General features: G+C 41.4%; 1 protein-coding gene across 7 annotated transcripts in view; it reads left to right on the top strand.

Moving 5' to 3' along the window:
* Dll (homeotic protein distal-less) overlaps nucleotides 1-21,946 on the top strand; it is a 111,245-nt gene that overhangs the window by 63,960 nt on the left and 25,339 nt on the right. The window lies entirely within an intron of this gene.

Genomic DNA, 21,946 nt, shown 5'->3' with positions numbered 1-21,946 from the left:
GCTCGCCACCGTGAAGGTTTCGATCCATCGATGCCTCGTGAAAGACCGTACGGCTCCAGTCATCGCATTCTCCTTTTTCGACCGCGATCGTTCCATGCTCCGATTGGCCGGAACGCGATACCTCCGTGTCACGGTGAAATTAAGCGTGCTTTTAACGCAGCCCCGTATTTGAGGAACCCCCTCGACAGGCGCCCTACCGACAATCGATCCTCGTCCAATACCGGAGCGATGTAGTTCCCGATGACGATGAAGTATGGCGTATTCTCTAGCTACATTTCTCCATCGCGTTCGATACTCCTCCATTTCAAATTTATCTTCGCCAATTTTATTTTCACAAATATTTCTCGAACAGTTGTACAAAGACGAAATTTAGATTACGAGATACAAAAGAAATATTACTGGGTTACAGAAAAAATTAAATCCAAGCTTAACTCTTGTTTTAGATTCATACGTTAACATAATACACGTAGTAAACGTAAACGTAAAAAAGGGCAATAAAATCGTTAAAAATCCTACAAACAATCATGCGGAACGATGACCTAATGTTTAAATGTACACATATTTCGTTATTATAACTCCAATAAAAAATTTGCAAAGTTATATATAAAACTATTTATCTCTTCGTTGCGTTGATTGTTTATCATCATATCAATTCGACAGGGAAGAACGAACAAAATTTAAAAAACGATACTAAAAACTACGTGCTCCATTCGATAATCTCCCGTATCGCAACGACTGTTCAAAAAATTTACCCATCGATCTCGCCACCATTCTTACACACCCATAAACGTACACCCATAAACTCCCATGAAAACCGAACGATATAACGATTATCACCGTATCTTTATATATATAACCAGAAAACAAACGCGTCACGTGTTACGCGCGCTCGGTTACAGCTCAATAATCCAATTACAAAAGACAATAAATTCCGAGCGGGCAGCGTGCGACCGTGAGCGGATATACGCGCGGTTCAGCTCGCACACGCAGTCGGCAGCGCGGCAGACGAATGGCCAGGGTGGCAGAACGAATTTAATGCCACGTCGTCGGACACGCTGGCCGCTCTCCCCCGGGAGGAGAGGAGACACTGGCATCGGGAACGGAGTTTCGTGGTAGGCAGGACCTACCCTTCCGGACGACAGACGACCAACGGAACCCGACCTACGGGGCATTGATGCGTACGAAAAAGCGCGCGCATGTCCGCCACAACCGTGGCCGGTCGGGCATTAGGGAAATATTCAAATGGACCTGCGAGACCCATTGTTATTCTACCGTGAAAACGGCCGACGTTGTTACCTTTTATTAGTATAATTTGTCCTATTAACCGTTTCCCAGCCACCACCTTATAACGGCTCCTCTGCGTTCCGTTTTTTCTTTTTTCTTTATGGTGTCTCATGACGAGAATTAGGATATGTACATATACGACCGATCAAATGTTTGGTACCACCATGTATTCTATAAAACTTGGAAAACAGGAAATAGAATAGATTAGAATTTTTAGTCTATTAAACAAATGTTTTAGTCAGAAATCTATCAGGCTAAAGGAAATTACTATCGATATATGTAACATTAGTTTTGAATAATTAACAAGATTAGTAGGAATATGTGCGTAATTGAAAATGATTAACTAATATATGTTGAAACTTTTTAAGTCACAGTTCGATCATTAATGGAATATTTGATATAAAATTATAGTTAAAGAGGAGTTCTGTTGATTTAGTTTGGATATTTCATCCTTTCTTTGGTTCTTTGTTTTATTTTTCTTAAAACATTAAAAGCCTTTTAAGACACTTGAGGGCCACGACGGAGTTACGAAGAAGTTTTAAATACCAAAAGTTGAACGATTCTATAATAGACTTTCATTTATCTAGGTAACTAGAATTCATTAACGATTTTCCTTGCTACTTATAATTTCTCAAATAATGGAAATTTACGTTCAGATAAGTAGATCGAACAGGTAGTCAGAAGTTAGATCAATATTTATGATATGTAATTAATTTCGCCAATTATATTTTTACCAGGTTTCAATTCCAAAGTGAAAACAAATTCTTTAATTTCTTCACTTACTAATTTATACGTATATGAATCCTTACAGATCCTTAGAATAAGAAGGAATAAATTTCTACGATACACGGATCAAAATCTTGTAATATAAACTTGTTCTAAATTACGTCTGATTGTGTCGATGCCTAAAAATATAAAGGTGAATCAACTAAAATTTCGCTGATATAAATTGATCTTAGTATATCCTGTCTCTATCAAGTTTTTGTGCCATTTCAAATGGAATGTAGGATAGATAGAGGCGAATGTATGCTAGTTTATGGTAGTCGGTTTTCTGTCGGATTTCTCGGATGGTAGAGAGTTAAGAAGCAGGGGCCCACGCCTCGATGAAAGTTCTTCACGGTGAGTGACTCACCGATCGAGATTAATGAACGTGCGCCTTATAGGCGCCGGGAAAACAGCGAAGCTTCTTAAGGTCGTTGCGCATTGTCTTCGCGCGAAAATCGTGCCTTTAAATGGAGGGCTTAACGAGCAGGATATCCTCGAGATTCTTCGACGAAGAAGAAACAGAAGGCTGTGCCACGATGTTGAGGATTGTTCGAGATCGCAAGTCCCGATCGATCGATCCGAGTATTATTAATTGCGTGTTGGTGTTCTTGTAACTTTGGTCTCACAAAAATACGACCCACTTCTCTTTAACCTTGCGTCACGCTTTCCATCTGCCTGCAGTCGCCATTCGAAGAAATGCACACGAAATCTTTCTCCCTCCCTCCCTCTCTACCTCTTCCTTCCTTTTTGCGCTCCATCGAGTTGTACTCTCTGTTCTTCAAAGATAATTTGACCTACTTCAAATATGGTCATTTGTGAAATGTTAATTCTGTCGCAGTTGGGACATTTACGATAAATCGTCGCAATTTTCAAGTTCGTACACCATCCAAAATAATAATTTTCGCTCTGCAATTTCGACGACAAGTAAAAGATGGCAGAATTTTTTTTCTGTCAATTATTTTCTGAATTCCACATTTATCGCAGCGGAAAGATTTTCAAGAAATTATTCGAATTGCTTTGAAATTTATATTTCATCCAAAATATTGTGTTTCCTTCCAAAACGTCGATAGTAATCAGAATATTCGTAAAAAAAAAAATACAATCCTTTTTCGCAAAAATCCCAGCTCCCGTTTTATGCTATCCACTCCTAAATGCTTGGGGAAAGGTCGAGGGAGTCTTGAAGCATCGAGGTAAAGGCGGGTGCACGTAAATACACATACACGGCGCATCATAGTTAACCATGGTGATCGTACGCTGCGATATCATCTCCTGCCTCCTTCCTCTGCTTCGCTTCTTCTTCTTCTTCTTCCTCCTCCTCTTCCTCTTTTCGCCTTCGTCCTCGTCCTCTTCGTCTTCTCTCGCGCCTCCACGGCTAGAGGGATTGCATAACCTCACCTTGCCGTTAAACGTGAAACAATGCTCTCGCGTGAGACAGTGCGAGGTGGCGGAGATACGCGATCTTTTGCCGGTGCCCAACTCCCGGAGCGGACTTCTCCGCTATCGTCGAATACGTTCTATCCGCGGGTTCTTTCGACCGCCGCCTCCTCTAATGATTCACAGCGGCATAGAACGCGAATGGATTGACGATGAACGCTCGTTTTCGCGCCGTGACATTTCCAACCAGCCGATCCGTGACAAACGAGCCGAGAGACTGTCGAGTGTCGCGGCTCGTTGCGGCGGCCACGACCGCTGATTTCTTGTTTCGGTACCATCTATCCGCTTAATTCGCACAGATTAATTAAGACAGATTCTCAGCGTTGTTGTTCGTTGGGGATCGTAGCTTCTGAGGAGAGTAGAAAGGGATTTTGTCACACTTGTCTTCTGTGTAAAACAGAAAACAACCGTGTCATAGTTGCCTTCTGTGTGAAACAGGAAAAGACCGTGTCATACTTGTCTTCTATATAAAGTAGAAAAAAATTGTTTTGATATGGATATTCTAAGGATTTTGTAAAATTGGTTCATCACTGGAGAAGATATTATTTAATAGATCTAGACGTTTTTAGAAATTTTAGTCGATATTTTTTTTATGGTATATTACGTAATTACAAGCTGGTTTGATAAAATTGATTGGTTTAATGGAACGGGTAATTATAATTTTGTTTGAAAATTTGGCAAATCTTTAACGTTTGAGGATAAATATATTGCTACAGGGCGTAGTTTATTAGAATCATCCTATTGCGTTGCGTGGAGATTGAGATTTATAATTCTTATTCGGTGCTCATATTATTGTTACGAGTTTCTCATTACGAGCATGGATTGTTTATATCTTAGCCATTGATCTTTATGGATTTCAGCTACCATATCTTATACTGAAATATCTGTACGACTCGTAAAAGGTATATTATACAGTCATTCTGTTATCTCTTTACTTTAGTCATTTATGTTTTATGGGGTTAAGAAAAATAAAATTCTCTAATTAAGACATCATGAATTGAACATGATTTCAACGTAATATCAAAGCATCGTGAATTATTTGCACAGTGTCCTATACAACTACACGTTTATGTGGATATCCAACATTCTATATACTTTTATATATTTAAGTATGTATTTGGCAAACAATAATAGAATAAAAATGTTTGTAATATTGTATACCACTATTGAAAGAATTGTCACGTGTGTGACGGTGGAAAAATTCGGATTAGAAATCGAATGTGTTTCGTCAGCGACATCCGCGATCGCGGCAATATTTCATTTTCTTTGGTATCTCTCGTTCGCCCCTTGTCCCTCATTTGCCCCATTGTTTTCATCGTGTAGGCTCAATAGAATCAGCAAACAATTTATTACGCCTACACCTGGGGCGCATCTATACCCTTATCAACGATCGCTCGTTGCTCCTTGCAAACGATTGCTCCTTCAAGTTGAGCCTCCGACGAGCCAACAGCCGACGCTGACTTCGGGCAACAACAGACCTTCCTCTCTCGCCTGAGTTCCCGGACGAGTGCTTCGTAGTCGAGTGCGTGAGTAAAACGTGCAGGTCACCCTCGTGGATCTGCCCGTTATGCGACCGGCACGAATGTAACATAAAGAAAAGGAGGAGGAAGAAAATATTATACAAAGCCTGCTATAATTCCTCGAAACAACTGATTACAAATGCGTCTGCTATTATAAAATGTAAACAGGAGCAATATATTTTAAAAAAAGGGAAGAATATTCAGTCTACGCATAAAATACGTAGTTTTATAAAAAGTTTCTTCCGAATAATTTTTATCGGTGCGTTTGCTTTTAAAAGTCTCGATCCAAGCAAATATTTTCCGACTTGAGAAAAGAGAGAAACAAAAATATAGTTGTGGAATAATTTTATGAAAAACTCTTTTCTGCCGTCTCTATCATTAGAGATATCTATAAGTGATAAAAAAATTTGGAAGAAGAATTGCTCGATCGTATCAATCGATCATTGAATACATATAGTTTAACTTGCCTCTTTCGTGTGACAGGAAAGTAGATGAAAGTGTTTGTAGAATGACAGGCTGCATCGGATGATTAAAGTGAGACTGTGACGCCTCTCCTTGAAGGAACACATTGTCCATTGCGAATACCGTTGATATCAAAGACACATAGTGTCACACCGTGTACTCGCAATTAATAGGTGCGACCTTTTATAATTACAAATGCGTTCCTGACTAAATCGATAACCTTTCATTAATCGGGAGTGATATTCACTACTCAAAACAATATCATCATTTTTCTACAAGTTTGTAATTGTATACTTACATTTATGCGTCATTATAGAGAATAATATTTGACCATTATTTCCTAGAAACTACTCTTTCTACCAACATTATGTGTTTAATACATATAAATAATTTTTCAATAAATAATTTTTCAAATAATCTTTCCCGAAATTTCCTGTAAAACTTGTTTAAATTATATCATGCTTTTGCAATACGTATACAAGCTGAAAAAACAAATTTTCCCACAGCACAAGAACGACTCTGTTTATGAGGAATTAATCTCCTTCTTAGATCTTTAACTTCTGTGGTTAGTTCAAATACGACACGAAATTCCATAAACTTCATATTATAGCTTTCAAACAATCGACAATTCTGTGCCATCGACGATTTTCCCCGGAAGTTCGCGTGTTCTCGGTTCGCGACAAGCCATAAGCGGCAAGTGAACAGTCGCAAATCTTCGGCGGCGGCAAGTTCGGGACGCGAAACGGCTTACGATGGTGTACCATCGTGCATGCATGCACGGCTACATAAGTGTTCATGCACACGGCAGCAGATTTCTGGGGCGATAAAATCCCGCGAGCGAGGAAGTCATGTCCCGTAACTATCTGGATGTACGGTCTCGCGGTTTTCGTGTGTGCACCCACTCGAAGGTCTGATGTACGGGCGAGTACGCGAGGAGGACGACATTTTCCACGAGAACGAGCCGCGCCTTGCTAACCTTCCCGAGTAAAAGCGTGAAATTACCGGCAACCTGGCTAAAATTACCCTCCTCTCGCCCCTCTCGACCTACAGCTCTCCCTCCCTTCTTCTTTCTTCGATATCCAGCTCGCGGAAACTGCTCGAAAATTGCACGTGCCCCGCTATACGCCCAAGAGTACTTTGGATAATTCTCAACCGCCTTACGGATCCTGTACACGATCAGCCTGTGCCGAGAATTTATAGGGCAAGTATTTACTCCGTTCGTTATGAAGATTTTTTCTTTTTTCTTTCTTCTCAAGAACATCAGATAATCTTGGATGCTGGTAGAGTGATTTCTTTTTTTGATTTGAACGCAGAATTATTTGAGGACTTTTTATATTATTTTATCTACCAAAATGTATTAGAATATTTTATCTACCAAATGTGGAAACTATCGTTAGTTTCATATATGAAATTGAAGATTTTATTCGTCGTTTTTATTATTATTTCTAATTAGTATTATTGTTGATTCAACGAAATAAGGATAACGTGATTTTCACGTGGCTCATGATCGGTGTGTTAAAATATTTAATCTTGCAATATTGGAAGATTATAGAAATGTAGCAAGTTACACGCTACGAATTTATCGAATACTAAAACAATTCTGACCCTAAACGCTAATGCTCTCTACTATCTTTCTTCGAATTAAATTCAATATTTATGCAATTGCTCTATTACTAAATGCAAAGCAAAAAAATTTCGATTCTATGAAAAATGCACAATATCCTCGTCGCAATCAAGCTACTCTACCAAGACGTCCACGTATCTACACGACCATAAAGCGTTTTTACCACCATTTAGCCAATCCAGCGACTGAATCTAACAACTCAAAACGATGTTCATATAAATAATTTCATAGGCGAATGCACGTGGATACCTCGAAAGTCGAAGCTCGTCGACTTTTTCCATACGCGTACCCGACGTTGTTCGTGTAGTACCGCAACGTCGTCAGAAGTGTTCGGTTCGTTCCCCACGGTGTAAAAAACTTTTATATCGACCATACAAGCTATGGCGTACACCATCGAGGCTCCTGTGCGTTTCTGGATGCAGGATACGCGCGCATGGATAAACGAATACCGAGAAAAGAGAGAAGAAACGAAAGCTACGACGCCGGCGGAAAGTGCATACGCGAACCTCCGCATATAATTTACCGTTTCACGATGGCACGTCCGTCCATAGAATCCCCGGCACGAAACTGGAATAGGTCGGTTATAAATTTCCCTTTAACGAGCCGGATTTTTGCTCGCGAATCATCGATCAGATATCATCAAAATTCATACGGCAAACGCGCCGATCTGCTATCCCTCTCCTTGTTGTTCATACGGGACGATAATCATGCCGGTGTCTGATAAGGATCGAAAGGTAGCTCGCGCGTTTTCAGGCCAGGGGATCTCGATTATACGAAACCGGCGCGTCGGTATTTAATTCGACGCGATTTTATCAGCGATTCCGCCGTGAGAGAGGAAGAGATGAAACCGCGAGAGAGGAAGAGATGAAAACGCGAGAGAACCCAGTTAGGCGACGAGAAGGGGAAGTTTCAAAGAGGAAACGATACGTACACAAGGAGATGGAAGGAATTTCTTGATCCCCGACATGAATCAGGTTAGTGTACCGTCGCGATCATCGGCGCGATCAAATGGAAATTTTCTTCTCTTACGCGCGGAACGCTCTATGCTAATGAAGATCGGGGATTTCCCCGGCTTTAGATCGCGGATATACCTGATGCTTCGGTATACCAGCGGATTCGCGATAAGCCTTTATCTCTCTCCCGTTTCTGCGTCACACTTCGAGGTTAGAATAATGCATACGTGCATACGATGCGCATGAGATTATAAAAGACCGTGTATACACAACGGAGAAGCAGTCGTGTGTATAGGCAGCAACGATATAATGCGTATCCTGGCTGGAAGAAAGAGAGTCCACTTCATCATCCTGCGACACGTACCGAGAGTGCGGAGGTGCACGGCACGGAGTACGCGAGAGTGACATTGCCAGGGCTGTCTCCTTGTAATTTATTACTGTAAACACGACCGGCGAAGTCTAGTTTTTGCTCCGAGACACGTCGCCGCCGATTTACATACGCGCAATGCTTTTCGTTGCAGTCGCTCTTTTAATCGCAGCCCTAGATTAATCTTTCTTGAGCTTACCGGATGAGAACCTGTTAAGGAGACTTCCGAAATTACGGTACTTTGATAATGTTCGATAAAGCTCCAGGTTTCCTGTGTTACGCGATCCCACACATGTCTCTCAACTATTTTGTTCCGCCTCATTGTGGAAATGAATGCGGATCATCGAAGTTTAGGTGTTCTTAGAGATTCTTAGGAACGATTCGTTCTCGAGTTCTTCATATTTGCGACCGATGATTTTTTAAGTATTTTATATAATGCTACTGCAGGGGATATATTCTAGATAACCTTGGATTATGACACAAAGTTCTATTAGTATCGATCATTAAAATGCAAATATTTCTTCGAGATTCTCAGAAACAGTCGTTTTCTAGTTCTCCATATTTGGAATTGAATATCTATAAAGCATTTGGTTCCATCACATTGAAAACATGAAATTTCAAGAAATATTCGTTTTATCGATATTGACTATTAAAGTTCAAATTCCGTCTTTGCAATTTGTCAATTATGAAATATTTCGTTTCACCCCATAGAAAAATTAAAGCCTAAATTATATTACTATATACTGCATAAACATAGGCTGTTTAAGTTCAAATCAATTCCAAGATTCCTAGAAACGTTCCGTTATTAAATCTTCCTTTCTGAAGCTAGACGTCTTTAAAGTACTTCCTTCCGCCAAAAAAGAAAAGAACAAATTTCGATCAATTTCCTATTATGATACTATGTTACATCAACACAAATTAGTCGAAGTTTATCTGCAGCTCTTCAAAAGACAATTAATTCTCCATCTAACGTAAGCAAAATCGAACGAAAAGCATCGAACGTGTTCAAAGGGAGGCTATCTTAACGATATTCGCTCGACCATGTTTCTGATAAAAGGAAACAGGTTTCTGATCGGCTCGTTTATCAGCTCATTCGCCGATATCTCAATCCTTCTTTTCCATCTCTCTCTTCTAGCTAGCAGAAACAATCTTTATCTTTGTCATCCGCGGAACACAGAGCTGGCGTTTAAAACGCGTGAAAGCAGGGTGCTCTCGAGGCGAGGTATACGCTTATGGATCGGGCTAGGTCATTCGCCACCATAGGCCGAGCACTGTACATGGCGCACGGTGCTCCCAGGTTCCCGATTTCCGTAAAAGTCCAGAAACGCTCTCGCAGCCCATCGGAGCGCGAACTGAGCGCGCTTCAAATGGACTTTACGGTTTCCACGAACGAGAAATAAAGAGGGACCCTAGGCCGACCGGTCGACCTATCGCGGCCTAGCCGCCGCGTTACAACGTGTCGTTTACATCTTAATCCGTGCACTCAGCGTCCCCTTGGAGATACCACGATTGGTGCGCGCTCTTGGTCGTATCGTGGTATCCGCTTCCACTCTGCCGCTGGATAAGAGAACGGTACCAACAGGTGCAATTCCAGACGCGAAACGATCGTCCAAGCGAAACTTCGACACGTTCGATCTTATCGGATGATGCGGCTGCACAGCATTTAGGGATATTAATATTTGTGCGAGGAATATTGATTGGGCAGATTATCCTGAGATTGTGCTATCTAATTCTTACATGAAAGACACGTTGTTCCCGTTAGGAATGAATGTTACAGTATAGTCAGTTTGTTTTTAACTGATAATGTAGAACAAATGCAATTGCATGTGTCTTATTGTTTAATATTAGACGAGAAGTAGATGAGAAATTATTGTTTGTAGTGGTATAGCCTTGAAGAGATGATGGATGTGACCAGTGTAATATCGTTACGCTATTATAATAGTGATTAAACGTCGTATGCATACAGACGTTGAAATGTATAATAAATTCCTGTAGAAAAGTATATACTTTAAATACATAGCTATGGTTTCGTTTGCTTATCTCGTGTCTCAGAAAAATGCACTCAGAAGAGATATTTCTCATTTATTCCACAAAGTAGTGGAATTGCAACACTATCTTGAAGCAAAAAGCACTAACCCAGAAAACATTGCATATCTACCGATGTTAATGCAGCTATATATTCATGCGCACTGAATTAGAAACAGTAAAACATGTATTACTCAGAGATACCTATCAAATACGTTTCGTATCATCGCCGCAAAATTCCATCGGCTATACCTAATATTTGTATCATATGGTCCTATCTAATTTTGTAAACCTTCTTGTCGAAATACTCAAAAACAAAAACCATGTGAACTATCGGATCAACATAAGGAGAAGGAAGTTCTAAACAAGAAGAATTACTCAGAAAAGCGTACTCCTGTTGTTTTCACAGAAGAATGGAGTGAAAAGGGGCTAAACAACGAAGACAAAACAGCGGAGGCTCATTTTTCTATGTACGACTGCAATTTAAACGCAGTCAGAACGCGAATGTAAACGCGACCGTGGCTTAGTGGGACGCTGACCACGGCGTAGGAACGACCCAGGGGACGAGGATCTACACCTCGATGAGCACAGCACGACATTCTCCTTGCCCCTTGCCTCTCTGTTCCCGGTGGTCCCTCGTTTTCTTCCTCCGCGGCCGCTACCAAGAAGAAGGTTCCTTCTCTCTCTCCCTCTCGCTTCTTCTCCTCTCCTCCGCCTTCAACTTCTTCCTCGCGTCTTTTTTTCCACTCTTCCTTCCCCGCCTGTCTCTTTCTCTCTCTTGTCCTGTCTCCGCTCATCGTCCTCGAGCGCGTCCACCACGATTGTCCGGTAAACCATGGTGCGAACCGCTCACCGTGACGAAGGTATCCACCTACAAACGAGGACTTATTCCGAGAGCAGCTCGTGGAAACTCGCGAATACCGACATGGGAATCGGCCGAGCTGAGTTCGCCCCGTCTCGTTAATTATGCCAATGACAACCGGCTGAAACGCAGGATTGAGCTGTTGAACGCGATGGCTCCTGGTTTCGAACCCCTCCCCCTCTTCTACGTGTCGAAGGGTGTGGAGTAAATTGAGTGGATGTCGGTTAAACTTTCGGAGGGATGATTATTTTTTGGATAGGTGGAATATTAGATTTTGGATATTCTTTGTTTGCAAAAGACTGCTTTTTTGGAGAAAAGAAGGAAAATTTTTAAATTGGCGGAGTAAAAGCTTTGGGTCACTGATTTAGTTGAAAACTTCGAGCATTGGGAGATTTCGTCATTCTATTTAGAAATCGACCCCGCTATGAGCCAGCAAATTCAGATTATTCGGTATTACCAAATAACATTAAGAAATATCAAATAATCTGAATTTTTCGCTTAGACTGAGATACATTTTCAAATAGAATAATATCTCTTTTAATCTTATACTAAAGTACATACTTACATAGACACGTTGAACGAGCATCGATAAGGAGCAAAGATAGCGTGTTATACAATTTACGCTGAAAGTGAAAATTCGATTCGAGATGAAAAAAAAATAAAAATATTAAACATATAGCCACATCCAAATTACCCGTGCCATGTATAAAAGGCTGTTCACTGAAACACCAGAGATCGTTACAAAGATAAAGAGTTCCCGCGAATAAAAATATCGAAACAGAAAGTGAAGGAGAGAAAGTGATCCACGAATCACTAGGCTAAACTAAAACCTGATGATCCATCGTCGTCTTTGGTAGGTACTGATGGAACAGCAGAGATAAATGTTAGTGAATGTTTTCGGTGAAAGCCACGGAAGCATAATATAATCGGGATATCATTTAGTGGAACATCGGGGTCTAACGCCGGATATTATTCTTTTACCACGATCTAACGAGGTTGAGCGAGCAAGGAGGTACTCGTTTGCCGAAGAGGATGGCGCGAAGCGATGCGAGGCATGCTGGAAGTCAGGATCAGTTCCTATGCATGCGATTGCATGCGGATGAATAGGGCCTTTGTGTCTTGCGAACGACAGCCAGTACGATATACAATAACGGTTCCCTAAGATTTCTCACGTAAGCCAGGATCTGCATGTAGCCAGGAGAGAGAGATGTGGTTCAACGTTTGCTCCGGCGCATCTGCATTTTATCATAAAACCACGTAAACGCATAACGGGACTCGGGTTCGTCCTCGTGTACTTTCAAACTTTGTCCATGCTCCTTCCTCTATTAGGACTTCTTATGAGATATTAATTATTCACTGTGTTCAGTTAACAGCGCATTCTGATACATACATAAATATTTACGACATCCTCCAAGTCTTTTCTGAGCTTTCGTTCCATCAGCATTTCCTATGATACACGTAATACACTTGTTTTCTCTGTTTAAGTAGTAGCTCAATTTAAGTAATAGCTCAGCTAGGCATATTTTTGACATTCTTCAAACTTTTCACTTCCGATGATATACGAAATATCACTCGTTCTTTATATTCAATCAACGATAGCTTTTGATATATGTTTTTGACATTCTTCAAAATTTCCCAGATTTTTGAGATATTAGGATTTTCTATGATTCGTGGAAATATACCCACAGTCACGTAACAGTGTACTCAGACACATATTCTAATATCTGTTCTTTTGATCAGCCTACTCGTAGTTGATGACAGACCAGATGTATCGCTTATTTTATTCTTCGATGTAAGCAGCAGAGAACTGACTCCTGAGAATCGTCTTGTAATAAGTTAAACTGAATGTTACATTTCGCTCCCTCGTAACTGTAAAACAATCTATATCATAATCTATTTTTCTCATAACGCAAACATTTTAGAAATGGAAAATATAAAAATCCCATTTATTATGTCATTAATTCTCAAATATCTGCTAAATCTCCGACCGAGTTAATAATTCTGTGTCTCACTGTAACAATAATAATGGCTGACCTACAAATTCTTCGATCATCTGTAAGATTATCTCTCGCTTCAAGTAAAAATTATTCTTTCTGCAATTGGACAATCTTCCGTTTTAACTTCCTCGAAGTGCCAATTATTGTTTGAACCAAACAACGGAGAGTTCGAATTTTCCAAAAGTTTCTCAATTTCGCTGTGGTCTGTGTATTAAATCCCTCTTGTGAATTCAGGCTGAGCGCAGGTATCGATGAACAGTAACCGGCACGAAGTGTGCGTGTCCGCGCAGGTGGAAAGAGAGACGGGAAAAAGAGAGAAGGAAAAGACCGGGTAGAGAATGCATCGGTACGCGATGATGTAACGGCGTTATGAATATGTACAAAATAACAAATGGTCCCGGGACAAAGGAACGGTGACAGGGTACGCGCGTGTACCGCTCGTATTCCGGCTGTCGCAGCCTCACTCGTTCCACACGGTACGTGATCGCGGTGTAAAACGGTGTTTCGATTTCAGCCATAACCATTTTTCGCCTGTTCGATACACAGAGAGAAACGAAACACGGGAATAGAGAGAAAGCAACAGAGAACCTTGGTCGTTGGGAATAGGTATAATAACACTCGTGATAATCGCGTTTCCGATTAAGATTCCTCTGGTCGGCAAACAAACGTGCGGCGCACGTGCTCCATTGTACTCGCTGGGAGCAACAAAATGTTTCTCGCGATCATGATTAAAAAAGAAGAATAAAAAAAAAAGACAAGATAAAAAAATGGGAAAAACAGGTAGGCGAGAACATCGCACGAACGTTTGATTGATATCTAGCTAACGCGTCCAGCCACGGAACGTGGCTCGTCCGTAAACGGAAACTCCATTAAATTTGTTTTTTCGATGCTGACCAAACGGTAGATACTATCGGAGGAAATGTGTAACGGTATCTTTTCAATTCCTCGAGGGTTTCTTACATCGTAGATTTACTCGTATCGTCCTAGAACGGCCGAACCACTATCCTGACTTTAGAAACAAACGAAATAAAAAGTAGAAATAGAAAAAATGAAAGAAGTAGAAAATAACATAGAAACGCAACGATGAAGAACGCAAAACGCAAGGGGGCCGTTGCACCACTGGGGAATTTCGTTGTTGTTAAGGTGGCACTGCGCATCACCGATGCCAGGCAGGAAGTGGGAATCGCCGAAGCAGCGAGGGGGGCAAGGAGCGGGGGAGTAGCGGAGCTGAGGGAACAGGGGAACCCGACGCTGCATTGTGGGAGTGAGCGGGCGAGCGAAATAAAAAAAAGGCATTATAGCATTATGCGAACGAACGGGGCCCTAGTGACGCATTTACACGGCTGTTATTATCCCCTTCCCTGCCCCCCACCCCCTTCTACCACCCTCAACTAGGTAGGAAACGTAGGTACCTACGATACCTGCTTACATGCTCTGACAGACGAGACAGTTTGGAAAACCCGACATATGTCGTCCGTACGTATATATACTTGTTGGAATACATTAATAAAAATCGTGGTCGAATTCGAATCCCTCGATTCGATGATTCTATCGTTCCCACGAACCATTGGTTGCAACTCGGTGGCAGTTAGAACGTTTTGATTTGATTGGGAGCAATGATGCTTTAATTTGTCGATACCTCGTGTGATATTCAAGATTAGGAAGATTCGATTAACCCTTTGGCATATGTGAATGAGATATTTTACGCTATAACATCGATCACTAACGTTATAAGTGAGATGTGATGTACGCCTTTGTATAATTGACCTGAGATGTTTGAATAATATTCTGTGGATTTGGATAAAAATTAATTTGCAAGATATTTCGTCCACATTTCGAATATACTATTCCCCGTGAACACGATGGGGTTGACGATGTTAAACATAGCAATGTTACAACACAAAAGTTTCTGTCAGTTTTCTTTTACCTGTACAAAGTAATATTCTATTGCAAAAATGATAAAACAGATATATGAAGTATTGGATAAATTGGATAAATACGTCGCGAGATATCTCGTCTACAAATGCAAAGGGGTTAATCTTTGATACACTGTTTAAGATAGATTCTCGTACTAGCAACAAAAGCTATAATTTTTCAGAATTGTAAAGAAATAAATATTCTACTCTCAAAAGACTCAGGAGAATTCTCACAGTGACAAGTTGCTCGTTAACAGCCCTTATCGATCGAAATATCCTCATTTCGCCGCCACTCGTTATCAGAATTCGAGGCTCTTCGCTTCAACGTCCCCGTTTCCATCTCCATCGATTCGTAGCTGATTGCCAGCCCGTTGAAAAACCCTTCAGCGACGTGCAGTGTGTGGCCGTCGTCCGGTACCGATGACGGATTAGTTTGTTACGGCTTTCGGCTTAACGGAGGGCGCAGGTAGGCCGTGCCGATACGCGTGATTATTTATTGTGCGGACAGATTGGATCATTCAGAACACGCCGATGGGGGTCCCTGTCTATATGGACAAGGATCGACCCGCCACGGGAATATAACTCGATCCAATCGGCGATACACCGCTGCGATATAACCTCCAATTTTGTGTCAGCGGAGATCTGCACGTGGTCAACAGGGAGGTGAACGAAACGTGATGATTGGTGAAATAATTCGTAGCTATATTTCCTACGGTAATTTAACTTCTCTTATGTAGCACTTTAGACACGTGTTTGTAGAGGAAAATGAGATTTAGGAGTAACTTGTGGGATTAAATCCTGCGATACTACATTTCTATAAATAAAATATTTTCATTCATATATATCATATATGAATATATATATCACATATTGAAGAATAATTTCATTAACGTAATAACCATATTAACGCTTTAACGACAGAGTATGGTAATTCAGATCATATGTAGAATATACTCAGATTGTAGTATGCAAATATCAGATGTAAATATATCAGTGGCATGTAATTTAAGTAGTGTTAGATACATGATACAGAAGTGATAATTTATGTCTCTCAGTTTCCTCTGCTTGAAAATTTTCATATCGATACCTTGATTAATTTATAAGATGCAATTTGAACAAAGCTATTGCTCGTAATAAAGGCGCCTTGTCGAGATGTGACCTGTTAACTTATTTAACTAATTGACTAATGTTAACTTATTCACATATTCGCAGAGTTTCGCATAAATACCGAAAAAACAAATGAAGAAAGATCAGATGAATTTCGTGTGTTGACCTTGAATAATTTAATAAAAAGACTTGTAAGTTTAGATATTAAAGATATTAAAGATATATGCTACGAAGAATTAAAAATATATAATGTGTGATTCAAGTAACTGACCAGTAGAAGAAAAATGGTAACAAAAATGTTTCATGAAATGTATTTAATCTTGTGTACCGAGAACATAATTAGTAATCAGTTGTACGACAGACATATTGTTAGCGTTCGCGTTCACGATCGTTGCATACTCCTATACGCTTAAACTGGTTTGCCGTTGTGTTTTATTTGAAAAACAAAGTAATTATACGTAGATAAACATCGTAGCCATTGGTCAAACAGAATGCGTTAAAAACGTGGAACAATGTCAGCCGCGCGCGGTCTTATCAATGCCTAGAGAAATTATGACTAGCAGCCATCACTCTATTGGTTTTATATCGTGTTATTGCTCACGCAGCTACCGCCATTAGACTAATTGCGTTTAATTGTCCAGCCCCCCTTTCGATTATTCGGGGAATGATACAGCATAGTCTGTTAATGGAATAGATAACTTTTGTGTGACGCGAATTTTGTCGAAGATAGCCGCTTTTAGATATTTATCTGTTCAATATTTTACTGTAACGATCTATTTTTCATACGTAGCTTCCACAAAATGAAAGTTAAATTCTTTTTACGCTAAAAAAAAAAAAAAAAAAAAAAAAAATAGAAAAGAAGAAATAGATTATCCTTTACAACTGATATTTTATTCTAGAAACTAATCTTGCATATGTAGTTTGTATGAAATAAAAATTGCCAATCAAATGAATTTTGATGTTTCTTATTTTGCTCGTATTTTTTAAATTGAAGAAACAGTAGATGTACCATGATTGATTGTTAAAAAAAAAAAAAGAAGAAGTTAACGGAGTTTCACGGAGGAAATACAGAAATAAATTTGGTACCTAGTTTAGCCCGGCATAACGATCCGATGTTTCCCAAGGAAGCGCGTGAGTCAGATGCAACGGAACTTCACCGTTTTTACGTTCGCATTACCATAACCTTTCGAAACCTTCCGAAAGTTTTATCGCCCATGCCTCCCGCCATTGTATAACTAGGTTGTAACTACAGTTAGCAGAACTGCGCTGAAACGGCGCGCCGCTATCGACTGCTATTATCAAGTCAAGGACTACATTTTTGCAAGCACCAATTACGGTATCCATGTCTGTCATACGTCACTAAGCGACGAATATTGAGAGATACATACGTGTATATATATAGGAACATGTAGATCGTAGACCAAAGTTCAAAACTTTGTAACATACTTCGTGCGGCCCGAGGTTCCCAGTAGAATTAGGACCACCTGTGATCAGACATAATCACCAACGTAAATCGTTGTAATCTCCTTTTGGTAATGAAATAATCTTTCGTTCCTTTGGGTTTCATTTTTGCAAATATGATTTCATTGTAAGTAATTGTAATATTAATAAAATATAAAAAATAATAATAACACCATTATATGTTGTACTCTAAAATGTAAAACATAAGTAAAATCTTTCCCAATTCTAATATTTATATAGCAACACGAAGGCTAGTAAATTCCTATCAATTAATTTTTTACCATTCAACGTAGCGTTAAAAGAATCCCCGCTGTACATCGTTATACGTAACATTTAGACGACAAACGTTCGAAGATAAACGTTTTGATCACAGAATGAAGTAGAATAAGGACCGCCGTTTTATCGGCGTATCATAAAAAGAACAAAATCGTAATACGTTTCGGCATTACATAAACGAACTTTGATAACAATTATGTTTAAAATTAGTAAATGCCTACTGGCTTATGCGCGTGACTTTACACAAACCACGAACATTCCCGCTACCCCGTACGATTTCATCGCGATTCCAATCGTGCCAGGACAATCCATCAGTAACATAGTGGCGAACAGCTGGCCCGGGGATCCGGGGAGAGGAAGAGAGAACGTTCTTGGAGATCGCGGCTCGAATCGGTGGGAGCGTTTTCATTTAGACGTAGATTATTCCTAGATGCCTCTCTCATAAATATTAAACAGGCGGCGCGCGCGCTCTCGGATTCACGCAGGCGAAACGTTGCCGTACTTTTTACTCTGGAACCTTGTCCCGGCTGCTGCCGGGCTGCTGTGCCCGCCGCTGTACCCCTGTTCCTTCTTCCCTCTATATACCTCACGCCCCCTTCACCCTACGGCGACGATCTGTCGCTCATTGAGTATGCATCGGCGATATCGACAGGCGGGGGCTGTTACCAGAGTGCCTCGCTGTTTCGCCTTGGGCGATGTCGGAAGCCGTTGCTGGTCCCAGCAATATCAACGACGCCAGCAACGAGGTCATCCTATCTTGCTCCCTCTTTGTTTATCCCTTGGCGAAGGTTCGCGCGCGACCACCGGCTGACAGGAGTAATTTTTGCACTCGCGCGGGGCGGCCATTCGACGTGGCTGCGTAGAACCACTCACACATACAAGACCAGGAGTGCACGCGTGTTTATACATTCTCCAGGATGCTGGAGGAAAAGAGATAACAGCAGCTTGCCACCGTGCCGTTCTAGTGGCCATCGGCGTTGTACCCGCTTCGCACACGCTGCCTCTACTTCTTCGTATTTTTCGTACTCTTCTCCTTGTTCGTATATTCTTCTCCTGCTTCTTCCTCCTCCTCTTCTTCTTCTTCTTCTCCCTCTTTCGTCCTTTCGTTCTTCCTCTACCCCTTATGTATTCCGTCGCGAGGCGGTGCTGACTCGTCACGCGAATTTGCATACATTTCGAGCCATGGTCAGTGCATTTTTTGCGAGAATTCCTGCTGCCGTCTGGTTACGCATGTCCCGCCGCGACAACGCGGCTAGACTGATTACGACAATCGATGTCTAAACGGAAAATTTCTTTTCCAGAACCGATACTTTATTTACGATAGGAGAGATCGTCTTTAGACAGATTCGTTACGCGACAAGCCGCGAATGTTCCCACTGTTTTCCATCTAGAAAACAACTCTTCTAAATAGCCAACAAGTTTTCTCCCGTGCGAGCCATCGTATCATCCCTTCGCGTCGAAGAATCTACACCTGCGTCATGCTATGACAACAGCATACCGTGGTCTTCGAACAAAAAAGGCGGACGTAACTCGCGAGCGAATATCTCATGGACAAAAGCGAGCAACCCCGACGTTGTCAGCCCTTAGGGGCCTCCAATGTTCTTCTTCGTATGCCGCGTGTGTCACGCTGGCTGTAAATATCAATAAACAAAGCCAGTGGCAGTGGGCAAATGCCCGGAGCCCAGCCCCGACAATGAAATAAACCACGCCGCGATGAGGTTTTAGCTCTGGCCCCTTTGTCGGGCGCCATCTCCTGCGCGCAAGCACGCTCCGCTTTTTCACCGAGCAATTAGAAAGAGATTTATTTGCGCCGGCACGCCAGCCACACGCTTGCCAATAAGACAGACTGCGAGAAGGAGGCAAGTTCGCGAGTGTTCGACTAGCAACATATTTTTCGGCCGATACGCGTATCGTACCGCCCAGCCATCATTTTATACGATGCACACGTAGTGACACGTGCATTCTCAACGCGCGTCTTCTATGACTCGTAGGCGCACTTCTAACACATGTACTCAAGTAAAGAACCGCGAGTTTCAACGGACCGATGCGCTTCACGAAACGTGAAACAATGTCGGCCACGAGTATTTCTTTCGAGGTTAGACAAACCCGCTGTTGCGGTTTTAATGAACTCGTTTTGACGTGACGATGCCTCCCGTACCTCCTCCCCCTTTTCTCTTTGCTTTCTCCGTTTTGCTCGTCGTTCTAACCACATCGTCCCTTGCCCCTTGTTCACCGCTGGCCTCCGGCTCCGTGAAGCACGGAGCCGACTTAGTTAATTAAAGTAACCGTACGGTTTTTGATTGACGCCCAAGGCGTAAAAAGTCGTGGACTCCGTGTACGTACCCGACACCCAACGCTCGCTCGTCGGTTACGCAATGGCGGATCACCGAGGGTTGACACGGAGAACCGACAAGAAGCGTCTTCTCCGGTGATTGATAAGAGTTCCAGTTTCTTTGATTAATATTCGAGAGTTGAGTGTGCGGTTTATACTAGGTTCTACGGGGAAAATATCCTCGGTATCCGAGTTTCTTAAGTTCCACGTTACAAAGGTTTCAGAACCTGAAATTCTTACAATTGGGAATTAATGAAAATAAAATATTTTATAAACGTTAGAAATAATTCAAGCTTTTTCGTAGAGCCTTAGAAAGAAGCGTGAATTTAAAAAATACATGGTGATTTCGAAACATAAAGCATTTATGAAGATTTGAATATTTGGTAAAGTTTGAAAAGGATCCAAGTTTCTTATAACGTAGTAGAATGAAACATACGTTTCGAAACTTCTATGTTGATTTCACATTACAAAAATAGATTAGTTTATAAACATTGTGAATGATTTCCATTTACCGTGGCTCTTTAAAATCAAGCGTAAGAAGTTAAAGATTTCAGAGCTGAAAAAGGGAATGAAATATAAAATATTTTATATATTCCAAAAACGATCCAGATTCCTCGTTACGCTTTTGAATTAATCTACAGGACAGGAACACAAGAATTCCAGCAATTATTCATGTTACATGTAATCAGTGTTTTTCTTATCCCAGTGTTTTGTCGTAGAAAATTTACATACAAAGTTGCAACTCTCGATTTCCCAGAAAAGGAAGCGCCGTATAAAACGTAACGCAGATGTGGTAAAAAAGCCGGCCCTCCGCTTCCGGAATTTTTTCTACGCGCAGGGTTAACGCGCACCGTTTACCTGGTACTCGCAAAACATACGAAACGTAGAGCTTCAGCTCGATGTCTGTTCCTCTCTCGCTCTTTGCGCTCGCCTAGCCGAGCCATGCTTACGTAAGATTGAGCAGCGCGTCACGTGCACGCGGCGCATGTATAGATCGCGCTAAGACACAAAAAAATACCGCATGTGCAATCCTAACAGCGGCACAAGCGCATTAGTATCCGCCGCACAGGCCGAACTCGACGTTCCGCGCGCGGCGTGTAGGCAGAGAAACAGGCAAAAGAAACGATAGTTACGAAACGAGCAGTTCCTCTCTTCTTTTTCTCTTATTTTTTCATCTTTTTTCCTTCGTTCGTTCTTCTTCGTCGACGTCAGTTTGCAACCCAGTAGCACGACGACGGTACGACGGTATTATGTAGATTCTTCATAACGTGGCTGAATACGATCGAAAGCTGCACAATCCTTCCTTCATCATCGATATATCCGTCCAGTCGCTGTACCAACGTCGATAAAAACCCCTCCTCCTCCTCTCTCCTCCGACTCACTGTGTACGCTTGTCCCGCTTGCAAAATATATATGTATGCCACGCCGAACAAGCGTGTATCATTACGCTCGGTGCGTACTGGCAGAAATTCATATCGGCCTCTGTAATTATCGGATGTTTGACGGACGGAAGGACAGCGGCAACAGAGACAGTGAAAATTGCTGGTCTCTGGCGACCGCA

The sequence above is a fragment of the Bombus fervidus genome, chromosome 10 (assembly GCF_041682495.2).
Source record: "Bombus fervidus isolate BK054 chromosome 10, iyBomFerv1, whole genome shotgun sequence".
NCBI lineage: Eukaryota > Metazoa > Arthropoda > Insecta > Hymenoptera > Apidae > Bombus > Bombus fervidus.
Note: the sequence above shows the minus strand (reverse complement) of the source record. Positions and strands in the feature narration are given on the sequence as shown.